The 18,894-nt window shown below is 47.4% G+C and overlaps 1 protein-coding gene across 3 annotated transcripts in view; it reads left to right on the top strand.

Annotated features, from left to right (window-relative positions):
• Positions 1 to 4,130: 4,130 nt before the first annotated feature.
• Positions 4,131 to 18,894, top strand: part of ARHGEF2 (Rho/Rac guanine nucleotide exchange factor 2) — a 110,979-nt gene continuing 96,215 nt past the window's right edge. Inside the window, exons 1-2 of one of the 3 annotated variants that reach the window (XM_083716423.1) lie at positions 4,131 to 4,444; positions 16,997 to 17,424. The gene's annotated coding sequence lies outside the window, so the exon portion shown is untranslated. Of the gene's footprint in view, positions 4,445 to 9,973; positions 10,129 to 16,996; positions 17,425 to 18,894 lie in introns of those variants that run through there. The other 2 variants (XM_083716425.1, XM_083716424.1) reach the window with 2 other exon arrangements.

Below are 18,894 nucleotides of genomic sequence, written 5' to 3'. Positions count from 1 at the left end.
CAATACAGACGAGGATAAAGAGCTCCGCTTCAAAAATCTTGTGGGTCTTGCAGCGGAAATAGTTTCCTGATGAAGTGAGAAATGGTAAGATTGATCTGCTGTCAGAGGAGTCCACTCCCGTGTGTGTGTGTGTGTGTGTGTGTGTGTGTGTTTGTGTGTGTGTGTGTGTGTGTGTGTTGAAAATATTATTTGTTATTATTGTTGTTACTACTACACTACAACATTTATATCCTAACTTCCCTCCAAGAAGCTCAAGGGGTGTGGGGAAGTGTGAATGGTTCTCTCCCTGCCTCATTTATTCCCCACAACGTCCCTGTGAGGTAGGTTAGGCCAAGAGGCAGTGACTGGCCCTCAAGGGATTTGAACCCAGGCCTCCCAGGCCTTAGTCTGACACTCTAACCACTACACCACTCTGTCTTCCTAGTGTGCTGTGGAGAAAATTCACCTCAACATATCCAGACTTCCATGAGCCCAACCCAGCAAGAGACCTGACAATCAAGACTTATTGGGGAGTCAGCTCTGTTGAACTCAGTGGGGCTGACATGAGCAGGATCAGGCCACACACCATGCTAATTGAAACAGGGCTGAAGTTAGTCATAGCTAAGACTTTTTAAAAAGGGGGGGGGGTGCAGTTCCAACTTGCTTTTCCTGGATTCCACCCGCAGGAGCAGCTCAATGTCACACTCGGCACATGCTCAGAGGGCCCAGTGGTCTGCACTGGAGGACAGTTGTGGATGTTGAGCGGTGGCGAGAGGCAGCGCTTTGCACGTCCTCGGAGGCACCCCCTCCCCGCAAACAGGATCCTGAGCAGAGCGGAGCCTTCCTTGGAGGGCAGCGGCTGAGAGGTTGGCACTAGGCCATCCTTGCCATGCTGCACAAAGGTCTCCTCAGGAGGAGCCACCCCTGTTTGCTTTCCAAGAGTCTGCGTTTGAAAGGGCAGCAAGTAGCAAAGAGGAGACAGGCATGGGTGCAGCCAGGATTTTTGTTGGGGGGGGGCGCAGAACCTAAGATTTGTATTGATTTGTACTGATTTGCAGGGAGCAGCTCCCCCCACCCCCCCTGGCTACACCCATTGAGACAGGAGATAGAAAAAACTGACTGACTTCAGTTTCTCTCCATTTCTAATTTTTACCCATCTTAAATTTGACATGTTTCTGCATCAGTTTGAAAGGTTTCTTTAAAGCCCTCGTGAAAATTTCAGTGCAGGTTTCTCTCCATATTTACCTTTCTTTGCAATAAATTTCATCGGTGCACAGTAGCACGTTTTTGTACGCTAGTTTCACTCTTACTGCTCTGTTTTATTTGTGACACATAGCTTTGTTTTCCTTTAATCTAGTTTTTTCCGGGGGGGGGGGGTGAGTGGAATTAAGTGGTGTAATTTACCATTTGCTTGCAAACTCCCCTAGAAGAGACGTGTTTTTGTTTGCATTACAGTGGTACCTTGGGTTAAGAACTTAATTTGTTTCGGAGGTCCGTTCTTAACCTGAAACTGTTCTTAACCTGAAGCACCACTTTAGCTAGTGGGGCCTCCTGCTGTTGCTGCGCAGCCGGAGCACGTTTCTGTTCTCATCCTGAAGCAAAGTTCTTAACCCGAGGTACTATTTCTGGGTTAGCGGAGTCTGTAACCTGAAGCGTATGTAACCTGAAGCGTATGTAACCCAAGGTACCACTGTATTCGGTTGGGAAAGCTCAGTCACTCTGGATCGTAAAGGCCACATTCCCACTACGATACCGCTTTAAACAGTTGCAGCTTACCCCCAAAGAATTCTGGGAAGTGTAGTTCGTTAAGGGTGCTTGTTAGGAGACACCCCCCCCAGTCCCCTCTCAGTGCTACAACTCCCAGAGTGGTTTAACAATCAGCCCTTCTTCCCAGGGAACTCTGATGATACACACCCCTTCTGAAGCCTCCGGCCATCACCTAATCTTGTGGCAGGGAGTTCCACTGGCTAATTATGTGTTTGTGTCCTGAATCTACTGTTGGTTCAGTCTGGGTGACGTAAAGTTTTAGTATTGTATGAGAGGGGGACAGAGAGAAATTTCTCTCTATTTCCTCTGCTACATTGAAGGGTTTAACAGTGCCCAGAAGCAGCTGGGAGAGGCTCCACCCATGCGTGTGAATGTTTGCACGAGGGCTGCTGTCTGTGCCTTGTGTGTCTGTGTGCACAAGGTGAGGGCTTAAGGTGACGTGTGTTTGTGTGTTCCTTGCCTCACCTCTGTTATCACACTGACTTTGCCATCCTCCCTCCTCGCTCTCTCTCTCTCTCTCTCTTCCAGGATACCTCCTCCTAGCCAGCCGGGATTATTGGTGGTTTATTATTATTTACTGCTTTGGCCCACCCAGAAGCCTTTTCTCCTCCTCCCTCTGTGGCAAAAACACACATCTAAACATGAATAGAAAGAGAGTGGCTCTGAACATGATTTCAAGGTGAGCGGTAAGTCAGAGTTTCAATGGACCAGCCAGAATTTCACCCTCCAGGCCCAATAGTCAACAAAGACCTGCGATAGCTCAGCTGGTACAGGGTTGAGGGTTTGAGTCCCACGTTGGGTGAAAGATTCCTCATTGCAAGGGGTTGGACTAGATGACCGTCATGGTCCCTTCCAACTCTACAGTTCTGTGATTCTAAGAGTCCGGAGGGGTGGAAAGTGTGTTTTCATGGTATTGTTTATTCATTTATTAATTATTGCATTTATATCCCACCTTTTTTTCTCCAAGGAGCTCAAGGTGTGGCGTACATGGCTCTCTCCCTCTTCCTCATTGAATTCCCACAACAACCCTGTGAGGTATGCTGGCCTGAGAGGTAGTGTCTGAGCTCAAGGTCACCTCCAGTGAGCTTCATGGTCCAGTGGGGATTCAAATCCTGGTCTCTCCCAGGTCATAGTCTGACGCTCTAACCACTACACCACACTGCCTCTCAATATACATTCAACAGTGTATGCTTAGACCTGTGCCAAAGGGTAAACATGAAGGAACAACACTCTGCATGTACCTTGAAGCACTCTGTACTCACACCTTTTTAAAAAAAAAAACTTTTTTTAAAAAGAAAGGAGAGGCAATCTGCATGTGCTCAGGGGGATTTTAAAAAATGATTTATTATATTTCTATGCTGCTTTTCATTCACATGAATTGCAAAGCAGCTTACAAACAATAAATAATGATAACATAATCTCTGGGATAGCTCTAGTGGAGCATGAGATTCTTTATCTCAAGGTCATGGGTTTGAGCCCCACCTTGGGCAAAAAATTCCTGCATTGCAAGGGTTGGACTAGATTACTCATGTGGTCCCTTCCTGCTTCACAATTATATGATTCTGAATGATAATTATAGGATACCGCAAATACAACATAAACTGCATAGAATAATTAGCAAATCGTCAGTAAATTATTAAATTTGTATAATCACCCCTCACCCGAGGATCATGACACAAAACAACAAAAAAGGGAATGCAAAGTACATATTTTAATTTTTTTTAAAGGCACACGTGTTGTGCATATGCAGATGGGAGGTCTGGAGGAAGGGCGGCAGATTAGCCTAATAGATGCTAATAACAGCCTCTTGTTTCCTTTCAAGAGAAAAGGTGCATGTTCAAATACACTTTATTCTTCGTTCCTTTTTTTTTTTTTAAAAACAGCTAATTGGAAAACCCTCAAGGACTATAAAATAGGGTAAATGAACTACAGTGGTTAGATTAGTCCACAAATATGTTTATGATGATGCAATATTAGTTATTATTTACATACATAAGGTTATTTAGACGAATGAAAATGGAAAAAAAATATCTGGTCTCTGCCCCTAAGGCGCATACATTGGAGCAAACTGGGTGGTAATAGAAACAATAGTTTCTCCCCATTTGAGATGAAGATTGATTCGGATTTCTTGGGCTGTGTTAGCTCAAGACGACCCTCCTCCATCCTCTCGTACACATGATTTGTACGCTGTCCCCTTTAAGTTATGAGTGCCTCTGTTTCTCAAACTCAAGAGAGGACCTCTTTCTTCTGGCTTCCCTGGGGCGCATATAAAACCCTGGAGAACTGGCATGGTGGGGGGGGGGGGAGAGAGAGAGAGAGAAATGGACCCTAACCTTTTTGCAGGAGGAGCAGAAGTTTCCCCCCTCGGGGCTGTGGCTGCAAAGAGCCCGCAGGCGGAAGGAAGGGCAAAGGGTTAACTCCGAGGAGGATCTAAACGCACGGCGGCTGTTCCTGGTTTATTTGGTGTCAGGAGAGGAGGAGGCTGGAGCAGAGAAGAGGAAGAAAGGGAAAAGGCTGGGAAGCAGCCCTCAAGCCAGGAGGTGCAAAAGGTGGCTTTTGGTTCTGCACAGGGACACCTGATATCCTGGTTAATTTCACCCTTATCCACCCCCCTGAAACTCCAGGGCAGAAGCAACACTGGGGGGAAACTGAGGAATTGAGCTGATGAGAGAGTGGCTTGCTCCCTCTTCTGCAAAAGGTACGTTTTGTAGGGGCTTGTTTGTTTGATTTTGCCTTCTCCCTCCCTTATTATAAATGGGTTTCAGGTGGTGATGCTCTCCTGTTCTCTTGGCAGCAAAAGAAAGTTTAATTATTATTATTTTTGCTGGGGAGGACCCCAGAGATGCCAGAAGTTTGATGCCCGGAGTTATAGCTTCTGACCTTCCTGGGTTGGAAGCTTTTGCTCCTTAAGATCAGCCACACAGGGCTGGTTGGAGCAAAGGCACTCTGCACGTGCCCAGAGGTCTTTTTGGTGACGGCTTCATGGGGGTTTGCTTCAGTCCTGACTCAGCACCAAGGCTTAGCCCTAGAGCATGTGGAAAAGGATGGTTGTGTCTCTCTGAGCATGGGCAGAGTTCTTTTCACCGAGTGAGCCGTGCCTTCATTCTCTAATGAGAGATGTAGGTCATGCATTGTGAGGCTGAGGCACGCAGTACCTGAATATGAGTTTGGAAAGTTTTTATCCTCCCTGTTGGTTTGTGGGTCTGTGATAATTATTTTTTAAAACTGGTTCTTTGGCAACGGTACTGATTTGTTATTGTCGGAGGTTTGTTGTGGTTGCTTAAAAAGCTTCCTTCTGAGCTGTTCTCCTGTCTTCAAGATTTTCACCAAGTTACTTCCTCTCTAACCTTTACCCTGTGTCTTGGGACTGTAAAGCATCCTGTTGGCTTTTGGAAATAAGCTGATGCCTCCTTGGAGAGCCTCAGAGTGGGATCACGGATATGCCAGCTTGCTGTGGAGGGAAATGCACTCTGCACATGTTAAGGGGCACTCTCTACTATCCTCCAGACTGATGCTGAAGATAATCTGCCGTCTTTCCCCAAGGCAGGTGGTGGTGGTGGTGGTGGGAGAAATAGGAAAGCTTTAGGGTATTTGATACGAGGCAAGCCTAAAGAATCAGGCTTAATTACATTGGTTCATTTTAAGACTTCTCTGCTACTTTACATAACTCAGTCGCTCTCGCAAGTGGTGTACAAATTCCATAATGAACGTAAGGACATTTGAGACAGTCACTCCTTGAAAAATGAACAAGGAGAAATTAATCCAAACATGGCAGTTAATAAAAGTCACATGAAAGATGGAGCAAGCTTGTTTTCTGCTGCTCTAGGGGGTAGGATGTGAACAATGGATTCAAATGACAGGAAAGGAGATTCCAGCTAAAAGTTAGAAAGAACTTTCTGATGGTACAGAGCTGTTTGATAGACTCTCTTGGAAGGTGGAGGGCTCTCTCCTACAGTAGAGGTTTCTAACCAGAGGTTGGATGGCTATCTGTTAGGGGATTCTTTAGCTGTGATTCCTGCATTGCAGGGGGTTGGACTAGATGACCCCCAGAGTCCCTTCCATGTCTGCAATTCCATAAGAACAGATGCTGTACTAGATGGGCTATTAGCCTGACCCAGCAGGCTCCTCTTATGTTCCTATATGCTGCAACTGCAGCATCCTGTGAGTGACAGATAGCCATCCAGCCATATTTCCAACTACTACTACTACTGTGGTTTAAACCACTGAGCCTCTTGGGCTTGCCGATCAGAAGGTTGGCTTTTCGAATCCCTGCAACGGGGTGAGCTCCCGTTGCTCCGTCCCAGCTCCTGCCAACCTAGCAGTTTGAAAGCACGCCAGTGCAAGTAGATAAATAGGTACCGCTGCGACGGGAATGTAAATGGTGTTTCCGTGCGCTCTGGCTTCTGTCACGGTGTCCTGTTGCGCCAGAAGCGTTTTAGTCATGCTGGCCACATGATCCAGAAAGCTGTCTGTGGAAAAACGCTGGCTCCCTCAGCCTGAAAGTGAGATGAGCACCGCAACCCCATAGTCGGCTTTGACTGGACTTAACCGTTCAGGGGTCCTTTACCTTTACTTTACTTTACTTTACTTTACTACTAATACTACTAATTTTTTTATTTATATGCCACCCATCTGACTGGCTTGCCTCAGCCAGTCTGGGAGGCTTCCAGCAAAATATAAAAACACCGTAAAGCATCAAATATTAAAAAAAAACTTCCCTATACAAGGCTGCCTTCAGGTGTCTTCTAAAAGCTATATAGTTATTTATATCCTTTTCATGGAGGGTGTTCCACAAGGCCCCACCCACATAGTCACCAGAGAAACTCCCAATGCCAAGTAGCTTTTGCGGTTAGGAATCTTCTCCTCAGGTTGATCTGAAATCTGCTTCCTGGCAATTTCCGCCCACTGGGTCTCCTCTCGGCTTCTGGATCAACAGAGAGCAGGTCTGTTCCGCCTTTTGCATGACCCAGGTCTCTAGGTAGTTGAAGGCAAGCTGCTTTGCCTACCCCTCATCTCCTCTTCCCCTACCCCAGGCAAATATTTCAGCGTTTCCTCCCTTAGGATAGGGTTTTCCAATTGCCTCTGCCACTGTTTGCCATTTTAAAATTCTGCCCTGCTGGAGAGTTCTGTTTAAACTGAAGGTTTGGCTCTTCCGGTGTTAAGAGATATTGGCCTATGAGAGATATTGCCCTTTCATTTTCATTTTTTATTTTATAGGCTGTGCACATATTAGATTAGCTGTTGCTTGAAGATAATCCCGGGGGTGCAAATTTAGAGCACTGGGGTTCCCTTCTTGAGGATTTCCAGTTTTGAATAAAAAAGCAAGACTGAGGTCAGGGCACCACTTTACACCATTTTGTGGCTCCTCTGGTGAATGGTTTTACTCTGTTGTGTGGGCATAAGCTGAGGGCAGAAGAGCAGCCCTCACAGCAAATTACACTTGGGGACATTTGAGGTTAATGCTTCTCTTTTCCTGATTTGAATCTAGACCTCATTTGCTTACTAATGGGGGGAAATGTTTCCCTGCGAAAGACCTTTAGAAATGGAAATCTGGTTGCTTGGGCAACTGAGGGCCTTGTTCTCCACAGCTAAGTGGGTCCACTTTCCTGTGGGGTTCGCCCCCTGGTGATTTTTTTGCATTCTCCTTGAATGATCCTTAGGAATAACCACCTCCATGTTGCCTCCAAGGATGGGGCTTTGCCTGGTGGTAAAACAAAGTTTTTAAAAAAACACATCCGCTGCTCCTAGAGGTCTTAAGACAAGAGATTTATAGTTGCCACACAATTATAATGATTGGCGGTGTTTTTGACACTCTTCATTTTACCTGTAAGGTTCAATATTTATGTATTTATTTCATAAAAATTATATACTGCTCAATTGTAAAAATAACCCCCCAAAAACTCAAAGTGGTTTACAAAAATCTGCCCATAAAATTATCAATAAGAAAAATTTAACAACAATCCAAAACTTCCAAAAAGCTAAAATAGCAAGAGGCTAAAAACAGATTAAAACTAAACTTTTGTTTAGGCTTGTCTAAACAAAAATGTTTTTATCTGGCGCTGAAATGAGTACAGTTTCCTATTGGAGAGGGAGCCATACCATCTGTTTTAGAATCAGAGAATTGTAGAACTGGAAGGGGGCCTGCGGGTCATCTAGTCCAACCCCCTGCAATGCAAGAATCACAGCTAAAGAATCTCTGACAGACTCGTCATCCAACCTCTGTTTGAAAACCTCCAATGAGGGAGAGTCCACCACCTCCCGAGGGAGTCTGTTCCACTGTTAAAAGCTCCTGCCACCATAACATTCTTCCTCATGTTTAGTCAAAATTTCATTTATTCTAATTTGAATCCATTGGTTTGAGTTCTTTCCTCTGAAGCAGCAGAACGCAAACTCACTTCTTCCATGGGACAGCAGATATCTGATGGCGGCTATCATATCACCTGTCTTGCATGAAGCGAGTCCCCAGGCTGGATTCTGGCACTGCCAATTGAAGTAGGGTTGCCATATGTCCGGAATTTCCCAGACATATCCGCAAACAGTGTCTGGGCAGAAATCACAGAAATCTCCAGGAAAATAGCTCAAAAACTTCTTTTGCAAGAAAAACTTTGGCAAAAAAAAAAAAAAAGCTTTGCCCCCCTCAAAAGCTGTGTCTGGATTTTCACTTTTTGAAACATGACAACCTTAAATTAAAGGGGATGGATAGCCAGTGGTGGGAAATTCCATTTTTGTACCTGGGGAATTTTTTTAGATGAGATGGGCCCGTAGCCTGGCTCTGCAGTGATAGATAGGGTGGCATTGTTTTGGCATTGTCCATAAAAACAAAGAGGAGAGATTTGTTCTTAAAATCTGCATATGTTGATTTATATGTACAGAGGCAAACTTAAACAGGACTATAATAAATCTCAGGAGGGGAAGAAGTCTGGGGCCTCCCTGGCTGCTCAGTTTGCCATCCAGGTGCTGCCGCCTCTATATGGCCAATGCCAGGGCTACCACTCTCCACTTCCTGCGGTTCTTGGCCTTTATTTTAAACCACTCTTGGACTGGGCGGGCCTTCAAAGATGGGGCCGCCCCTGTAAAGTAGGTCAGCACTTCACTCTGTTTGCACGTTCAGCAATAATAAAACAATTAAAAGACTGGCACAGTAGTAAAGGCAACATTTAAATGGATCAATACGTTCTTTATTAGTATTTTACCACAGTATTACCATAGCAGAAAAGTGGGGAGGGTTTGTTGGAGGATCCAGGAAGGGTAAAGAAAGCCGTTCCTCATGCGACACAAAGTTAAACTGTGGAACTCTCTTCCACAGGAGGCATCGATGGCCAACAACTTGGTTGGCTTTAAAAGAGAATTGGACAAATTTGTGGAGGAGGGAGCTGTCAGCAGCTGCTGGCCACAATGGCTATGCTCTGCCTCCACGATCAGAGGCAGCGATGCTTCTGAAGACCAGATGCTGTTTGAATCTTGTAAACTACCTTGTGTATAGCAATGTAGAAAGTCGGCATAGCACAAACTAAAAGTGAAAGGAAACCTGTGCCCTGTGACCTAAGGAGGCTAGGATCTAAGCCAGGGGTTGCCACCTTTTCAGATATGTCGGCAGCATTGTATTTTGGGGGTGGGTGCCCCCTCCTGTCACTTCTCTCCCCTGGATTAACCTCTCCCTGAAAAACAGAAGGAGAGGAAATGGGGACACACACACACACACACACACACACACACACACGTGTCACTTTCCCACGGGATTTGGCCAGTAGCATCCATTAGCATTGTCCATGGAGTTTTCTTGGCAGGGATACTGCAGTGGCTTGCCGGTTCCTGCTCCAGGTGGATCATGTTTGGTCAAAACTCTCCACTGTGACCTGTCCATCTTGGGTGGCCCTGCACGGCATAACTCATAGCTTCTCTGAGTTATTCAATCCCTTTCACCACGGCAAGCCAGTGATCCATGAAGGGGTCCATTGAGGGCACAAGGAGAAGGGGACGACAGAGGATGAGATGGTTTGACAGTGTTCTCGAAGCTACCAGCATGAGTTTGACCAAACTGTGGGAGGCAGTGGAAGACAGGAGTGCATGGCGTGCTCTGGTCCAGGGGGTCACAAAGAGTTGGACATGACTAAACGACTAAACAACAACAACATCCAGTAGCATTCATCTGAGCCATCAAAAGCCCATAGAGCTGAAAGAGGAAGTGGGAAAGAGAGTCACTCTTCCCCACTTCCTCCTTCAGCTCTGGATACTTTTTTAAGGGAGGAAAAAGTAGCCCTTTTCACCGTCTCATGACTCAGAGGCTTCATGGATGCTGGACTGGACCTCAAGGGTACCACTGCACCCACAGGCGCCATGTTGGGACACAACTGAAAGAGGACAGGCAGGAGATAAGGCAGGGTAACAAGGGGCTGTAGTTCCTGTTGCGCATCAGTGGCCTGTTCTCAGTTAATGCAGCTCTTGTTGCTGCTGGTTCGAATGGTGTGACCCTGGAGATGTGGTTGCAAAAAAGCCTCTTGATTTCCTGCTCCTTTTTTACTCTGGTAACAATGAAGCTACAAACATGAGTTTGACCAAACTGCGGGAGGCAGTGGAAGACAGAAGTGCCTGGCGTGCTCTGGTCCATGGGGTCACGAAGAGTCGGACACGACTAAACAACAACAAACAATGCGAATAGGCTCCAAAAACTGAGGAGCTGTAGCTCATTGGTAGAGCATTTGCCTTGCACGCAGAAGGTTGCTAGGTTCAATCCCCAGCGTCTCCAGGTACGGTTGGAGGGGGAGTCCTGCCTAACACCCTGGAGAGCTGCTGCCGGTCAGTGCAGACAGTATTGAGCTAGATGGACCAATGGTCTGACTCAGTATAAGGGAGCTTCCTATGTTCTCCTGTATGCTGTGCCTCCAGCCAAACCCAGACAGTTTTCCCAAGGTGTGCTTCCTTGGGGGGCATTGAGCACTTGCAGTCTACCTGCTTTATGACCCTTACATTAGCCTCCTCTTGTGAGGAGGGGGGGTTAACAGGGCAAAGATTTTAGTCACAGGGCACAGATCCCAAGCGGCACACGCCAGCCGGCATAAATGAGCAGGGTGATGAATGCATTATGCGTTGATGTTGCAAGGATGTAGGTGAAGAATGCTTCAGCGATCTGGGGCAGGGAGTGGTGAATCCTGGAGTCTTCCTCCTCTGCCATCCGTTATCTGCAAGGCCTGGCTTCCATTAATCCTGCCAGTGTTTTGATTTGAGATTTTTCAGGCATGATGCATCAGCGTTCAACGGCAATTGCAGTGTCTCTCTTACACGTGGATCCGTTGTGTGTGAAGCAATGGAGGGGCAGAGTTTCTGCCTGGCTACTTATCTTTCCGTTCTAAGCCAGCTTTGCAAATTCTTGCCTTGTCACCTGTAGCGTTAGAATCCTGCAAAGGAGAAAACAAGCTGGAAGAGAGCTAGTTTTATTCCCTCCTTTTCTGGCTGGTGGTGTGCCACAAATAACTAGCATAGTTGCATCTGGCCTCCTGGACTTGTGGGGCACCTCCCCTGCATTCTAGATTACGCCTACGTTATCCAGGGTATAAACAGGAAACAGTTGCTTGATTCTATCGAGAGCAGTGTTTTAGCCTCGCACAACAACCCTGTGAGGTAGGCTAGGTTGGGAAATTATGGCCACCCAGGACCAAGTCAAGTTATTTCTCGAACCTTGATTTCCTGCATCCAAGCACAATACAGACGCCAGACGCAGCTAGCATATCAAGCTGCCACAAGTCAGGAGTGTAGGTAACTCAAGGCAGTGAACCAAGCCCCACAAACGATGAGTAAAAGCAGCACCTATGAACCTGGAAACTAACTGATGATAACTTTATTTTATTTATCCACCCTTCCAGGGTGAGTCACAACAATTTATAAGAGCTGTTCAGCAGTGGAATTGGACTCTTTTGAAATGTGGTGTTGGATGGCCTTCTGTCAGAGATTCTTTAGCCGTGAGTCCTGCATTGCAGGGGGTTGGACTAGATGACCCTCAAGGTCCCTTCCGCCTCTACAATTCTGTGATTCTAAGGCTTTCTCCTTCCTTATCTCTGAATTCCACTCACCATCCTCTTTCAATATTGTTGTTCTTTCTTTTGACATTCCTTGAGCCTAGGCTTCAAGAGTTATTTACATTCCGGCAGAAGTGAGAGTTTTATTATGTACTTTTCCTCCTCTTGCCTGGCACATTTCTCTCCCCCCTCCCCCTGCCCCCCTTTTGTGTATTGTAACACAGATTTCTTGGCCACCCCTACCTCTTTCAGGAGATGAGTGGGCTAGTTTGGTCAGACCTGCTGTTGGATTCTTAATTCTTTTCTTGTTGCGTTGAATTTGTCTAGAAGGCTAATGAAAGCTCAGGGACCATTGCGTCTGATCGTTGGTGATCAACGTGTCCCATTAGAAGAATAGAATTGTAGATCTGGAAGGGACCCCATTAGATTTTCTCAAGCGCAGGCAGTGTGTGGCTCCAATGATTTGGGACTTAATCCCTCTGATACACCATAAACACACACCAAGGGTAATTCTTTCCCTCTATGGCAAATATCTCAAATACTCTCCAGGATCAGAGGCAATATTTCTCCAAGTTTCAGTTGCTGAGTTCCAGAAGCTTGCAGGCTCCTGAGAGGCCCCTGGCTGGCCACTTTCGAAAACAGGGTGCCGTGCTGTGATGGAGCTGGGCTTTGCTTATCATTTTATGCCCCACTCCTCCTTTGGGGCATGCCTAGTTGTCATTATTAGGGTGAGTGCCAACCATTTGAAACCAGTTCTGCTGTTGTGGTTTCCTTCCAAGACCCTCAAGGATGATACTCTTGCTGTGGTTCTCTTTTTACTGGAAGCCCTTAACCCAGCAGTTCTCAGCCACCGAGCTCAGAAAAAGTCACCAATGAGTTAAATAAAGCCACGAGAAGCTCCTGGATGCCCACCTTCAGGAGGGAGTCTGCCTGCTGCATCTCCGTGTGAGTTGCTGATCTCCCAATCAGCCTTCGTTGGATGGATACAGTGGTGCCCCGCAAGACGAATGCCTCGCTAAACGAAAAACCCGCAAGACGAAAGGGTTTTCCGATTTTCGCAAGACGAAAGCCCATAGGGAAATCTCCGGGGACAGCGGGGAAGCGCAGCGCGCCTTCTCCTCTGTTCCCGGACCTATCCTAAGGCTTGCGGTGGGAGGTCCGGGAACAGAGGACAAGGCGCGAAGGGCTTCTCCTCTGTTCCCGGGGCTTGCGGTGGGAGGAGGGTTTTTCCTCCCCACCGCCAACATTCAGAACAGCATTCTGAATGTTGGCGGTGGGGAGGAAAGCCCTCCTCCCACCGCAAGCCTTCAGGACAGGTCCGGGAACAGAGGGGAAGGTGCGCAGTGCTTCTCCTCTGTTCCCGGGGCTTGCGGTGGGAGGAAGGTTTTTCCTCCCCACCGCCAACATTCAGAACAGCATTCTGAATGTTGGCGGTGGGGAGGAAAGCCCTCCTCCCCCCAGCCTTCAGAAGAGTTCCCGCCTAGGCTGCGGATAGCAGCCTGCTGCCCCGCGCGAGGGGCGCTCTTAAGCAGAGCGCCCCTCGCGCGGGGCAGACATTCGCCGCTTGGGGAGCCCTGCAGGGGAAGTCTTGCAGGGCTCCCCAAGCTGCAAATGTCTGCCCCTCGCGCGGGGCAGCAGGCTGCTATCCGCAGCTTGGAGAGCCCTCTGGACCTCTTCTGAAGGCGGGTGGGGGGCAAAAGTCTTTGTCCCCCCTGCCTGCCTTCCCGGGGGATTTTAAAATGCTGGCGGGCGGCAGCGCTGCCGCCCGCCAGCATTTTAAGATCGCCCTGGACAGCGGAGAAGTCCTCCGCTGTCCCGGGGTTTTTAAAATGCTGGCGGGCGGCAGCGAAGCCTTCGCTGCCGCCCGCCAGCATTTTAAAATCGCCCCAGGACAGCGGAGAAGTCTCCGCTGTCCCGGGAAGGGGGGGGAAAGCAAAGACTTTCGCCCCCCCCCCCCGTCGGCCTTCAGAAGAGGTCGGGGGACAGACTGTCCCCAAACCTGGTCTGAAGGCGGTTTCCATAGGAACACATTGATTGATTTTCAATGCATTCCTATGGGAAACCGTGCTTCGCAAGACGAAAAACTCGCAAGACGAAAAGACTTGCAGAACGAATTAATTTCGTCTTGCGAGGCACCACTGTAATTCTGTGTCTCTGTGCACCGGGAATATGTGGGCCATTCAGTGATTCCTGATTCGGCCTCCTCTGCCGTCACACATGACAGGGAGCAGGTGAAAGTCTGTGGCTGAGTGGTAGGACACATGCTTTGTGTGCAGAAGGTTCCAGGTTCAATCACCAGCAGCATCTCCAGGTAGGGATGGGACAGACTCTTGCCTGAATCCTTGGAAAGCTGTTGCCACTCAGAGTACTGAGCTATATGGACCCAATGGCTTGACTTGCTGTGGAGTGGCTTCAGATGACCCTATGACTTCTTATCAGGTCTCTGTATGAGTCACCACCCTGGGGTGTCCGTGTCCAGTCAGGAGGCAAGTCCAGGTTAGCAGCTTGGGTAGACGCACAATAAGTGTGACTTTTCCCTTCTCTCCCAGGACTGGCAATTCTTACTCTAAAATGCAGATCTTGAAGGGTGTCTCTTAAATTTCCATACGAAGACTAAAATAGCATTTCAGTGTTGAGATATTTTGAGGGCAACTCTGGTCTGAAAGCTGCCGAATGTCTCAAAGCGACTTTGAAAAGCCTGGATGTAGCAAGAAAGGCATGGAAGGAAGTCTTCTTGTTGGTTGGTTGGGTGGAGAATTAAAATAGCCCGTTATCGTGCATGGCTTTTGCTACAAAGGAATGATAGAAATGTAAAGCGACTGACCAAGAATCATGAGTTCAGCTTGGAACAATCTTAAAACTGTGTTCGCTTCTTGGCTGTTTCTGTTGTTGTTAAACTCCTGATTGGATTTTCTTCGCCTCAGTGTGAGCTTAACAGGCCCTTACAAATTTGTTAGGTCGGTGGACAATCATTACTTTATCTATTTTAATATGTTGCCATCCTGCCCTTTCTCTAAGGACAGTGTGATTCCATCCCTTTCCTCTGTGTTCCGGTCAGCAACCCTGTGAGGAGTCCTCTAACAAGCTTTGTGGCCAGGGATTTGAACCCAGACCCAGGCCTCCCTGGTCCTAGTGCAATACTCTATGCTGCACTGGCTCTACATTTTAGAGGTTTTGCCCTCACATTTTAGAAGCCTAGTTCTTCTCACATGGGGTCCGTACCTGATGCACACTTCTTGGGAGATAAGCCCCCATGAAACCCCAGATGTTTGGGGACTGGAAATTGTACAGCTGTAGGAAAATGCACTTTGCAGATGTTCAGAGGCACACCTGCCCGTATAAACAGTTCACACTCATTCAGGACAGCCCCCTAGTAAGATCTCTGACTCGATTTGCTTTGTGGGTGATTGTAAACCCACTTAAATCGTCCTACAAGTCTGAGGTCATACTTGACACCCAAACAATAAAAAAGGTATGTAAAGCCCCCCACCCCATCCAAGTTTAAGTGCATGTGGGAAAATGGATCCGTGTACAATCGAAATGACTCCAAAAGTTGGTGTGTGTTTTACTAATTTAATAACACAATAGCTACTTTTGAGATGGTTTAAGTTGATAAAGAAGTGTTAGCCAATCCAGTATTGTTGTTCGGTTTTAGATTTCCTTACAAAGAACAAAACAATAAATCAATGCAAAGCTTAAAAAGCGCATAACATCAGCGGGCACCTCTAGACTGTATTTTGCAGGAGGGATTCAGCCGCTTTCCAGATCTTTGGGATTCCACATTTAATGTGTCCTAAGCCTGTGTACACACCACTAATTCAAAGCATGTTTAAAGCGCACAATTTCCCCGCAAAGAATGATAGGAACCATAGTTTGTTACAGGTGCTGGAATAGTCACTCTATGGTGGGTGTGCAGTACAGGGCAAACAAAAAACCTCTTGTACCCCCACTTAGAAAACACAAGACAAGCGGAAAACCTCTTGGACCTGTGCATTTTAGGCATGGCACAAGCAAGGTGTGGACGAGCTCTCATGGCTTGCTTTTCCTTCCCCAAGCAAAGTTCTTTTTCCCCTATTGCAGAGAGAGATCCAGAGGGATATACGGGCTCTCCCTTCCCCTCTGCCTGCCATTCCCTTCTCCAGGTGCCCAGCCTGGCAGCATGGCTCCGCTTTGTTATGTACACTTGCTGAGGTTCCCATGGAAGCGCTTCCTCCAAAAATGGTCAGAGTTGACTCCCTTTCCCCTCTCCTCAGTGCTGAGATCACCCCTGCCTTCTGACCTCATACTTCATTATTCAAAGAAAGGATAACACACAACTCTGGAACGCAAAATGATTAACTAGGTTTTTTTTGGCTTTCTTATCAGGCGCCCCTCCTCTCTCCCAGAACACCTTTTCTCTACAGAGCTGGTGCCGGGAGTCAGCATGATGGGGGCCCTGCCCACGGCCCACCCTCCAGCAGGGCGCCCACTGAGGAGAGCCCTCCTGGATCTGCTTCCCCTCTCTGGCACTGCAGTCTGCTTGCTCATGGGCTCTCTGCCTCGCTGTGTACACACCAATCATCTGAAGCAAAGCATCCTGGGAACTGTAGTTTGACCATCACAGATAAACCTTCACACCATACATTTAAGGTGTCACTTTGAACAGTCGTCGCTTTCCCCCAAAGAATCTTGGGTGATATAGCTTGTTAATTGTGCCAAGAGTCCCCTAGGAGACCCATATTCCCCTTACAGAGTTATTGTTAAACCATTTGTCTCCATGAATTTGTCCAGTTCTCTCTTAAAGCCATCCAAATTGGTGGTCATCACTGTCTCCTGTGGGAGGGAGTTCCACAGCTTAACTAAAGAAGCCCTGTTCTGATCTCCTGGGAGCAACATGCCAAACTTGCCTTAACTTGGAGCCCTCAATGTGCTCCCAGTTGGACCCCTCTCAACACAAGCACGCACACTCACCAGTGGTTAGATTATTGGACTAGGACCTGGGAGACGAGGGTTCAAACCCGCACTCAGCCATGAAGCTCACTGGGCCAATCATTGCCTCTCAGCCTAACCTACCTCACAGGGTTGTTTTGTTGTTGTTGTTGTTGTGAGGATTAAATGAGGATGGGGAGAATTATGGACGTCACTCTGAGCTGCTCAGAGAAAGAGATGGGATAGAAATACGACAAACAAACAAACAAACAAACAAACAAACAAATAAATAATATTGGCAAGCTCACCTCTCCTTTCTTAATTCTCAGAACCAGGGCCAGGATTGTGGAGGAAGTGGAGAAACGAAGACGTGGATTTTGAGAAGAGGGACTGAGCCGCTTTCTGCCCATCTTCCTTCCTCCTTTAAGCTTCCTTACAGCCAAGAGAGCCTGAAATAATAGTACCAAGAGGTTCTCTCCCCGAGAAGATGTCTTCCCTCCTGGCTGCCATGGTCCTCTTCCTCCTCCATATCTGAACCCTGGGGCTCCCTGACCTTCTGGAAGATTTAGTGCTGATGTGCAGGAGATAAAGGGATAAAAAAGGACAGTTCCCACCAGCTGACTGTGGAAACAGGAAAGAAGCTGAGATCATCCTGTTTCCTTTTCTACCCTGAGCCATCCTAGGGGCAGCTGCAATCCTGCCCACAACTTATCCTCGTTCTCTGTGGAAGGCACTGGCGGGGAGAGCAGCACAGCAGGTGAGCAGAGGTGAATTATTTGGGCCCTGGGACAGGCTTCCTCCTGAAGCTGGGGGGTGGGGTGGGGTGGAGGTGGGGGGTTCAGGCCTCCTAGAAGATGCAACTATTTTATCCATCCATGGCCACACCCACACTACATTTAAAGCGGTCTCATGCCTCTTTAAAACAAGTCATGGCTCCCCCACTAGCAATTTCTGGGAACTGTAGTTTGTTAAGTGTGCTGGGAATTGTAGCTCTAGTCATGTTCATGCCCTACATTTAAAGCAGTATCATAGCACTTTGAATAGTCATGGCATGCCCCAAAGAACTCTGGGAGCTGTAGTATGTTAAGGGTGCTGAGAGTTGTGTGGAGACCCCTACTCCTCTCAAAGAGCTACAATTCCCAGAGTTCCCTGGGAAAGAAGGATTGATTATTAAACCACTCTAGGAATTGTAGCTCTGGGAAGGGAATGGAGGGAGGGTGTCTCTTAACAACTAAGCATCCTTACCAAACTACAACTCCCAGGGGAAGCCGTGATGGTTTAAAGTGGTATCATAGCACTTTAAATGTATGGTGTGTATGTGGTGCTTCATTCAGAAAGGCTAACACTCTGCCCCAAGGAGTCTACACTTCTAATTTTTTTGACTGTGGCGAAAAAAGGAGAGGCGGGGAAGAAGAGGCAAGGGCAATGTTCCATGGAGGCAGGGGAGGTGTCAGTATCGCAAGGGGGTGAGCAGTTGCCCAAGTGTTTAGACCAGCCCTTTCAAACGTGTTGCCTTCCAGCTGTTTTGGACTACAACTCCCATCACCCCCAGTCAGCAGGGCACCACGCTGAAGAAGGCTGGTTTAGACATATGCAGCTATAGTTTCATTTTTATCCTTTCTTGCAAGCCTGAGTTCATTCTGCGCTTTGGCCCACCTGACCTTTTCCCCTGCAACTGTTGGCTATTCAAGTATGCTAATATCTTTAATCATTTTTGCGTTATCATTTGGTGATTGTTGTGAGTTAATTAAAACAGTTTGGGTTGGGTATCCTGCCTTGTTTGGGTTGGGTATCCTGCCTTAGCCCTAAAATGCAGCCCTAGGAATTCCAGTAGTTAGAAATAAATGTATAAAGCAATGTATGCTCTATGCAATGTCATGGACTTGTTTTCCTTGTTGGGAAATTTGCAACTTTTGAGGTGACCCAACAGGTTCTGCCGTGGGCACTACCTTCACCCTTGCCATTCCGACAGGTGCACTCTTGCTAGGCCCTTGTTGGAGACACAGTTTCTTCAAAACTATTATCACATCTGACCCCAGCTGGGTTAGAAAGCTGTTTAAGTGCAAGATCAAAGCCAAAGGAATGTTTGAGCAGGACTGTATGACGGGCATCTCTTTGCTGTACACATTTGGTGCTATGGCTGGATTAACAAAAGATGGTTTATTTTTAACAACTTGCCTGACTGCACCCCCCAATCCTGAATCTTCCCAAGTGAAGAAATGCTTAA

The sequence above is a fragment of the Podarcis gaigeae genome, assembly GCF_964106915.1.
Source record: "Podarcis gaigeae genome assembly, chromosome: 16".
Classification (NCBI taxonomy): Eukaryota; Metazoa; Chordata; class Lepidosauria; order Squamata; family Lacertidae; genus Podarcis; species Podarcis gaigeae.
The sequence above is the reverse complement of the archived record's forward strand: the minus strand, read 5'-3'. Positions and strand labels throughout refer to the sequence as shown.